This window comes from Sphaerodactylus townsendi, linkage group LG05 (genome assembly GCF_021028975.2).
Source record: "Sphaerodactylus townsendi isolate TG3544 linkage group LG05, MPM_Stown_v2.3, whole genome shotgun sequence".
NCBI lineage: Eukaryota > Metazoa > Chordata > Lepidosauria > Squamata > Sphaerodactylidae > Sphaerodactylus > Sphaerodactylus townsendi.
Genome location: NC_059429.1, coordinates 8,190,674 through 8,199,432, shown reverse-complemented (window position 1 = coordinate 8,199,432; position 8,759 = coordinate 8,190,674).

Sequence of the window (8,759 nt, the reverse complement as noted above, 5' to 3'; positions counted from 1 at the left end):
GGGGGGGGGGGGGGGGGGGGGGGGGGGGGGGGGGGGGGGCTGGGGAGGGGGGGGGGGGGGCGGGGGGGGGGGAGGAGGGGGGGGGGGGGGGGGGAAAGGGCGGGGGGGTGGGGGGGGGGGGGGGTGGGGGGGGGGGGGGGAGGGGGGGGGGGGGGGTGGGGGGGGGGGGGGGTGGGGGGGGGGGGGGGTGGGGGGGGGGGGGGGTGGGGGGGGGGGGGGGTGGGGGGGGGGGGGGGTGGGGGGGGGGGGGGGTGGGGGGGGGGGGGGGTGGGGGGGGGGGGGGGTGGGGGGGGGGGGGGGTGGGGGGGGGGGGGGGTGGGGGGGGGGGGGGGTGGGGGGGGGGGGGGGTGGGGGGGGGGGGGGGTGGGGGGGGGGGGGGGTGGGGGGGGGGGGGGGTGGGGGGGGGGGGGGGTGGGGGGGGGGGGGGGTGGGGGGGGGGGGGGGTGGGGGGGGGGGGGGGTGGGGGGGGGGGGGGGTGGGGGGGGGGGGGGGTGGGGGGGGGGGGGGGTGGGGGGGGGGGGGGGTGGGGGGGGGGGGGGGTGGGGGGGGGGGGGGGTGGGGGGGGGGGGGGGTGGGGGGGGGGGGGGGTGGGGGGGGGGGGGGGTGGGGGGGGGGGGGGGTGGGGGGGGGGGGGGGTGGGGGGGGGGGGGGGTGGGGGGGGGGGGGGGTGGGGGGGGGGGGGGGTGGGGGGGGGGGGGGGTGGGGGGGGGGGGGGGTGGGGGGGGGGGGGGGTGGGGGGGGGGGGGGGTGGGGGGGGGGGGGGGTGGGGGGGGGGGGGGGTGGGGGGGGGGGGGGGTGGGGGGGGGGGGGGGTGGGGGGGGGGGGGGGTGGGGGGGGGGGGGGGTGGGGGGGGGGGGGGGTGGGGGGGGGGGGGGGTGGGGGGGGGGGGGGGTGGGGGGGGGGGGGGGTGGGGGGGGGGGGGGGTGGGGGGGGGGGGGGGTGGGGGGGGGGGGGGGTGGGGGGGGGGGGGGGTGGGGGGGGGGGGGGGTGGGGGGGGGGGGGGGTGGGGGGGGGGGGGGGTGGGGGGGGGGGGGGGTGGGGGGGGGGGGGGGTGGGGGGGGGGGGGGGTGGGGGGGGGGGGGGGTGGGGGGGGGGGGGGGTGGGGGGGGGGGGGGGTGGGGGGGGGGGGGGGTGGGGGGGGGGGGGGGTGGGGGGGGGGGGGGGTGGGGGGGGGGGGGGGTGGGGGGGGGGGGGGGTGGGGGGGGGGGGGGGTGGGGGGGGGGGGGGGTGGGGGGGGGGGGGGGTGGGGGGGGGGGGGGGTGGGGGGGGGGGGGGGTGGGGGGGGGGGGGGGTGGGGGGGGGGGGGGGTGGGGGGGGGGGGGGGTGGGGGGGGGGGGGGGTGGGGGGGGGGGGGGGTGGGGGGGGGGGGGGGTGGGGGGGGGGGGGGGTGGGGGGGGGGGGGGGTGGGGGGGGGGGGGGGTGGGGGGGGGGGGGGGTGGGGGGGGGGGGGGGTGGGGGGGGGGGGGGGTGGGGGGGGGGGGGGGTGGGGGGGGGGGGGGGTGGGGGGGGGGGGGGGTGGGGGGGGGGGGGGGTGGGGGGGGGGGGGGGTGGGGGGGGGGGGGGGTGGGGGGGGGGGGGGGTGGGGGGGGGGGGGGGTGGGGGGGGGGGGGGGTGGGGGGGGGGGGGGGTGGGGGGGGGGGGGGGTGGGGGGGGGGGGGGGTGGGGGGGGGGGGGGGTGGGGGGGGGGGGGGGTGGGGGGGGGGGGGGGTGGGGGGGGGGGGGGGTGGGGGGGGGGGGGGGTGGGGGGGGGGGGGGGTGGGGGGGGGGGGGGGTGGGGGGGGGGGGGGGTGGGGGGGGGGGGGGGTGGGGGGGGGGGGGGGTGGGGGGGGGGGGGGGTGGGGGGGGGGGGGGGTGGGGGGGGGGGGGGGTGGGGGGGGGGGGGGGTGGGGGGGGGGGGGGGTGGGGGGGGGGGGGGGTGGGGGGGGGGGGGGGTGGGGGGGGGGGGGGGTGGGGGGGGGGGGGGGTGGGGGGGGGGGGGGGTGGGGGGGGGGGGGGGTGGGGGGGGGGGGGGGTGGGGGGGGGGGGGGGTGGGGGGGGGGGGGGGTGGGGGGGGGGGGGGGTGGGGGGGGGGGGGGGTGGGGGGGGGGGGGGGTGGGGGGGGGGGGGGGTGGGGGGGGGGGGGGGTGGGGGGGGGGGGGGGTGGGGGGGGGGGGGGGTGGGGGGGGGGGGGGGTGGGGGGGGGGGGGGGTGGGGGGGGGGGGGGGTGGGGGGGGGGGGGGGTGGGGGGGGGGGGGGGTGGGGGGGGGGGGGGGTGGGGGGGGGGGGGGGTGGGGGGGGGGGGGGGTGGGGGGGGGGGGGGGTGGGGGGGGGGGGGGGTGGGGGGGGGGGGGGGTGGGGGGGGGGGGGGGTGGGGGGGGGGGGGGGTGGGGGGGGGGGGGGGTGGGGGGGGGGGGGGGTGGGGGGGGGGGGGGGTGGGGGGGGGGGGGGGTGGGGGGGGGGGGGGGTGGGGGGGGGGGGGGGTGGGGGGGGGGGGGGGTGGGGGGGGGGGGGGGTGGGGGGGGGGGGGGGTGGGGGGGGGGGGGGGTGGGGGGGGGGGGGGGTGGGGGGGGGGGGGGGTGGGGGGGGGGGGGGGTGGGGGGGGGGGGGGGTGGGGGGGGGGGGGGGTGGGGGGGGGGGGGGGTGGGGGGGGGGGGGGGTGGGGGGGGGGGGGGGTGGGGGGGGGGGGGGGTGGGGGGGGGGGGGGGTGGGGGGGGGGGGGGGTGGGGGGGGGGGGGGGTGGGGGGGGGGGGGGGTGGGGGGGGGGGGGGGTGGGGGGGGGGGGGGGTGGGGGGGGGGGGGGGTGGGGGGGGGGGGGGGTGGGGGGGGGGGGGGGTGGGGGGGGGGGGGGGTGGGGGGGGGGGGGGGTGGGGGGGGGGGGGGGTGGGGGGGGGGGGGGGTGGGGGGGGGGGGGGGTGGGGGGGGGGGGGGGTGGGGGGGGGGGGGGGTGGGGGGGGGGGGGGGTGGGGGGGGGGGGGGGTGGGGGGGGGGGGGGGTGGGGGGGGGGGGGGGTGGGGGGGGGGGGGGGTGGGGGGGGGGGGGGGTGGGGGGGGGGGGGGGTGGGGGGGGGGGGGGGTGGGGGGGGGGGGGGGTGGGGGGGGGGGGGGGTGGGGGGGGGGGGGGGTGGGGGGGGGGGGGGGTGGGGGGGGGGGGGGGTGGGGGGGGGGGGGGGTGGGGGGGGGGGGGGGTGGGGGGGGGGGGGGGTGGGGGGGGGGGGGGGTGGGGGGGGGGGGGGGTGGGGGGGGGGGGGGGTGGGGGGGGGGGGGGGTGGGGGGGGGGGGGGGTGGGGGGGGGGGGGGGTGGGGGGGGGGGGGGGTGGGGGGGGGGGGGGGTGGGGGGGGGGGGGGGTGGGGGGGGGGGGGGGTGGGGGGGGGGGGGGGTGGGGGGGGGGGGGGGTGGGGGGGGGGGGGGGTGGGGGGGGGGGGGGGTGGGGGGGGGGGGGGGTGGGGGGGGGGGGGGGTGGGGGGGGGGGGGGGTGGGGGGGGGGGGGGGTGGGGGGGGGGGGGGGTGGGGGGGGGGGGGGGTGGGGGGGGGGGGGGGTGGGGGGGGGGGGGGGTGGGGGGGGGGGGGGGTGGGGGGGGGGGGGGGTGGGGGGGGGGGGGGGTGGGGGGGGGGGGGGGTGGGGGGGGGGGGGGGTGGGGGGGGGGGGGGGTGGGGGGGGGGGGGGGTGGGGGGGGGGGGGGGTGGGGGGGGGGGGGGGTGGGGGGGGGGGGGGGTGGGGGGGGGGGGGGGTGGGGGGGGGGGGGGGTGGGGGGGGGGGGGGGTGGGGGGGGGGGGGGGTGGGGGGGGGGGGGGGTGGGGGGGGGGGGGGGTGGGGGGGGGGGGGGGTGGGGGGGGGGGGGGGTGGGGGGGGGGGGGGGTGGGGGGGGGGGGGGGTGGGGGGGGGGGGGGGTGGGGGGGGGGGGGGGTGGGGGGGGGGGGGGGTGGGGGGGGGGGGGGGTGGGGGGGGGGGGGGGTGGGGGGGGGGGGGGGTGGGGGGGGGGGGGGGTGGGGGGGGGGGGGGGTGGGGGGGGGGGGGGGTGGGGGGGGGGGGGGGTGGGGGGGGGGGGGGGTGGGGGGGGGGGGGGGTGGGGGGGGGGGGGGGTGGGGGGGGGGGGGGGTGGGGGGGGGGGGGGGTGGGGGGGGGGGGGGGTGGGGGGGGGGGGGGGTGGGGGGGGGGGGGGGTGGGGGGGGGGGGGGGTGGGGGGGGGGGGGGGTGGGGGGGGGGGGGGGTGGGGGGGGGGGGGGGTGGGGGGGGGGGGGGGTGGGGGGGGGGGGGGGTGGGGGGGGGGGGGGGTGGGGGGGGGGGGGGGTGGGGGGGGGGGGGGGTGGGGGGGGGGGGGGGTGGGGGGGGGGGGGGGTGGGGGGGGGGGGGGGTGGGGGGGGGGGGGGGTGGGGGGGGGGGGGGGTGGGGGGGGGGGGGGGTGGGGGGGGGGGGGGGTGGGGGGGGGGGGGGGTGGGGGGGGGGGGGGGTGGGGGGGGGGGGGGGTGGGGGGGGGGGGGGGTGGGGGGGGGGGGGGGTGGGGGGGGGGGGGGGTGGGGGGGGGGGGGGGTGGGGGGGGGGGGGGGTGGGGGGGGGGGGGGGTGGGGGGGGGGGGGGGTGGGGGGGGGGGGGGGTGGGGGGGGGGGGGGGTGGGGGGGGGGGGGGGTGGGGGGGGGGGGGGGTGGGGGGGGGGGGGGGTGGGGGGGGGGGGGGGTGGGGGGGGGGGGGGGTGGGGGGGGGGGGGGGTGGGGGGGGGGGGGGGTGGGGGGGGGGGGGGGTGGGGGGGGGGGGGGGTGGGGGGGGGGGGGGGTGGGGGGGGGGGGGGGTGGGGGGGGGGGGGGGTGGGGGGGGGGGGGGGTGGGGGGGGGGGGGGGTGGGGGGGGGGGGGGGTGGGGGGGGGGGGGGGTGGGGGGGGGGGGGGGTGGGGGGGGGGGGGGGTGGGGGGGGGGGGGGGTGGGGGGGGGGGGGGGTGGGGGGGGGGGGGGGTGGGGGGGGGGGGGGGTGGGGGGGGGGGGGGGTGGGGGGGGGGGGGGGTGGGGGGGGGGGGGGGTGGGGGGGGGGGGGGGTGGGGGGGGGGGGGGGTGGGGGGGGGGGGGGGTGGGGGGGGGGGGGGGTGGGGGGGGGGGGGGGTGGGGGGGGGGGGGGGTGGGGGGGGGGGGGGGTGGGGGGGGGGGGGGGTGGGGGGGGGGGGGGGTGGGGGGGGGGGGGGGTGGGGGGGGGGGGGGGTGGGGGGGGGGGGGGGTGGGGGGGGGGGGGGGTGGGGGGGGGGGGGGGTGGGGGGGGGGGGGGGTGGGGGGGGGGGGGGGTGGGGGGGGGGGGGGGTGGGGGGGGGGGGGGGTGGGGGGGGGGGGGGGTGGGGGGGGGGGGGGGTGGGGGGGGGGGGGGGTGGGGGGGGGGGGGGGTGGGGGGGGGGGGGGGTGGGGGGGGGGGGGGGTGGGGGGGGGGGGGGGTGGGGGGGGGGGGGGGTGGGGGGGGGGGGGGGTGGGGGGGGGGGGGGGTGGGGGGGGGGGGGGGTGGGGGGGGGGGGGGGTGGGGGGGGGGGGGGGTGGGGGGGGGGGGGGGTGGGGGGGGGGGGGGGTGGGGGGGGGGGGGGGTGGGGGGGGGGGGGGGTGGGGGGGGGGGGGGGTGGGGGGGGGGGGGGGTGGGGGGGGGGGGGGGTGGGGGGGGGGGGGGGTGGGGGGGGGGGGGGGTGGGGGGGGGGGGGGGTGGGGGGGGGGGGGGGTGGGGGGGGGGGGGGGTGGGGGGGGGGGGGGGTGGGGGGGGGGGGGGGTGGGGGGGGGGGGGGGTGGGGGGGGGGGGGGGTGGGGGGGGGGGGGGGTGGGGGGGGGGGGGGGTGGGGGGGGGGGGGGGTGGGGGGGGGGGGGGGTGGGGGGGGGGGGGGGTGGGGGGGGGGGGGGGTGGGGGGGGGGGGGGGTGGGGGGGGGGGGGGGTGGGGGGGGGGGGGGGTGGGGGGGGGGGGGGGTGGGGGGGGGGGGGGGTGGGGGGGGGGGGGGGTGGGGGGGGGGGGGGGTGGGGGGGGGGGGGGGTGGGGGGGGGGGGGGGTGGGGGGGGGGGGGGGTGGGGGGGGGGGGGGGTGGGGGGGGGGGGGGGTGGGGGGGGGGGGGGGTGGGGGGGGGGGGGGGTGGGGGGGGGGGGGGGTGGGGGGGGGGGGGGGTGGGGGGGGGGGGGGGTGGGGGGGGGGGGGGGTGGGGGGGGGGGGGGGTGGGGGGGGGGGGGGGTGGGGGGGGGGGGGGGTGGGGGGGGGGGGGGGTGGGGGGGGGGGGGGGTGGGGGGGGGGGGGGGTGGGGGGGGGGGGGGGTGGGGGGGGGGGGGGGTGGGGGGGGGGGGGGGTGGGGGGGGGGGGGGGTGGGGGGGGGGGGGGGTGGGGGGGGGGGGGGGTGGGGGGGGGGGGGGGTGGGGGGGGGGGGGGGTGGGGGGGGGGGGGGGTGGGGGGGGGGGGGGGTGGGGGGGGGGGGGGGTGGGGGGGGGGGGGGGTGGGGGGGGGGGGGGGTGGGGGGGGGGGGGGGTGGGGGGGGGGGGGGGTGGGGGGGGGGGGGGGTGGGGGGGGGGGGGGGTGGGGGGGGGGGGGGGTGGGGGGGGGGGGGGGTGGGGGGGGGGGGGGGTGGGGGGGGGGGGGGGTGGGGGGGGGGGGGGGTGGGGGGGGGGGGGGGTGGGGGGGGGGGGGGGTGGGGGGGGGGGGGGGTGGGGGGGGGGGGGGGTGGGGGGGGGGGGGGGTGGGGGGGGGGGGGGGTGGGGGGGGGGGGGGGTGGGGGGGGGGGGGGGTGGGGGGGGGGGGGGGTGGGGGGGGGGGGGGGTGGGGGGGGGGGGGGGTGGGGGGGGGGGGGGGTGGGGGGGGGGGGGGGTGGGGGGGGGGGGGGGTGGGGGGGGGGGGGGGTGGGGGGGGGGGGGGGTGGGGGGGGGGGGGGGTGGGGGGGGGGGGGGGTGGGGGGGGGGGGGGGTGGGGGGGGGGGGGGGTGGGGGGGGGGGGGGGTGGGGGGGGGGGGGGGTGGGGGGGGGGGGGGGTGGGGGGGGGGGGGGGTGGGGGGGGGGGGGGGTGGGGGGGGGGGGGGGTGGGGGGGGGGGGGGGTGGGGGGGGGGGGGGGTGGGGGGGGGGGGGGGTGGGGGGGGGGGGGGGTGGGGGGGGGGGGGGGTGGGGGGGGGGGGGGGTGGGGGGGGGGGGGGGTGGGGGGGGGGGGGGGTGGGGGGGGGGGGGGGTGGGGGGGGGGGGGGGTGGGGGGGGGGGGGGGTGGGGGGGGGGGGGGGTGGGGGGGGGGGGGGGTGGGGGGGGGGGGGGGTGGGGGGGGGGGGGGGTGGGGGGGGGGGGGGGTGGGGGGGGGGGGGGGTGGGGGGGGGGGGGGGTGGGGGGGGGGGGGGGTGGGGGGGGGGGGGGGTGGGGGGGGGGGGGGGTGGGGGGGGGGGGGGGTGGGGGGGGGGGGGGGTGGGGGGGGGGGGGGGTGGGGGGGGGGGGGGGTGGGGGGGGGGGGGGGTGGGGGGGGGGGGGGGTGGGGGGGGGGGGGGGTGGGGGGGGGGGGGGGTGGGGGGGGGGGGGGGTGGGGGGGGGGGGGGGTGGGGGGGGGGGGGGGTGGGGGGGGGGGGGGGTGGGGGGGGGGGGGGGTGGGGGGGGGGGGGGGTGGGGGGGGGGGGGGGTGGGGGGGGGGGGGGGTGGGGGGGGGGGGGGGTGGGGGGGGGGGGGGGTGGGGGGGGGGGGGGGTGGGGGGGGGGGGGGGTGGGGGGGGGGGGGGGTGGGGGGGGGGGGGGGTGGGGGGGGGGGGGGGTGGGGGGGGGGGGGGGTGGGGGGGGGGGGGGGTGGGGGGGGGGGGGGGTGGGGGGGGGGGGGGGTGGGGGGGGGGGGGGGTGGGGGGGGGGGGGGGTGGGGGGGGGGGGGGGTGGGGGGGGGGGGGGGTGGGGGGGGGGGGGGGTGGGGGGGGGGGGGGGTGGGGGGGGGGGGGGGTGGGGGGGGGGGGGGGTGGGGGGGGGGGGGGGTGGGGGGGGGGGGGGGTGGGGGGGGGGGGGGGTGGGGGGGGGGGGGGGTGGGGGGGGGGGGGGGTGGGGGGGGGGGGGGGTGGGGGGGGGGGGGGGTGGGGGGGGGGGGGGGTGGGGGGGGGGGGGGGTGGGGGGGGGGGGGGGTGGGGGGGGGGGGGGGTGGGGGGGGGGGGGGGTGGGGGGGGGGGGGGGTGGGGGGGGGGGGGGGTGGGGGGGGGGGGGGGTGGGGGGGGGGGGGGGTGGGGGGGGGGGGGGGTGGGGGGGGGGGGGGGTGGGGGGGGGGGGGGGTGGGGGGGGGGGGGGGTGGGGGGGGGGGGGGGTGGGGGGGGGGGGGGGTGGGGGGGGGGGGGGGTGGGGGGGGGGGGGGGTGGGGGGGGGGGGGGGTGGGGGGGGGGGGGGGTGGGGGGGGGGGGGGGTGGGGGGGGGGGGGGGTGGGGGGGGGGGGGGGTGGGGGGGGGGGGGGGTGGGGGGGGGGGGGGGTGGGGGGGGGGGGGGGTGGGGGGGGGGGGGGGTGGGGGGGGGGGGGGGTGGGGGGGGGGGGGGGTGGGGGGGGGGGGGGGTGGGGGGGGGGGGGGGTGGGGGGGGGGGGGGGTGGGGGGGGGGGGGGGTGGGGGGGGGGGGGGGTGGGGGGGGGGGGGGGTGGGGGGGGGGGGGGGTGGGGGGGGGGGGGGGTGGGGGGGGGGGGGGGTGGGGGGGGGGGGGGGTGGGGGGGGGGGGGGGTGGGGGGGGGGGGGGGTGGGGGGGGGGGGGGGTGGGGGGGGGGGGGGGTGGGGGGGGGGGGGGGTGGGGGGGGGGGGGGGTGGGGGGGGGGGGGGGTGGGGGGGGGGGGGGGTGGGGGGGGGGGGGGGTGGGGGGGGGG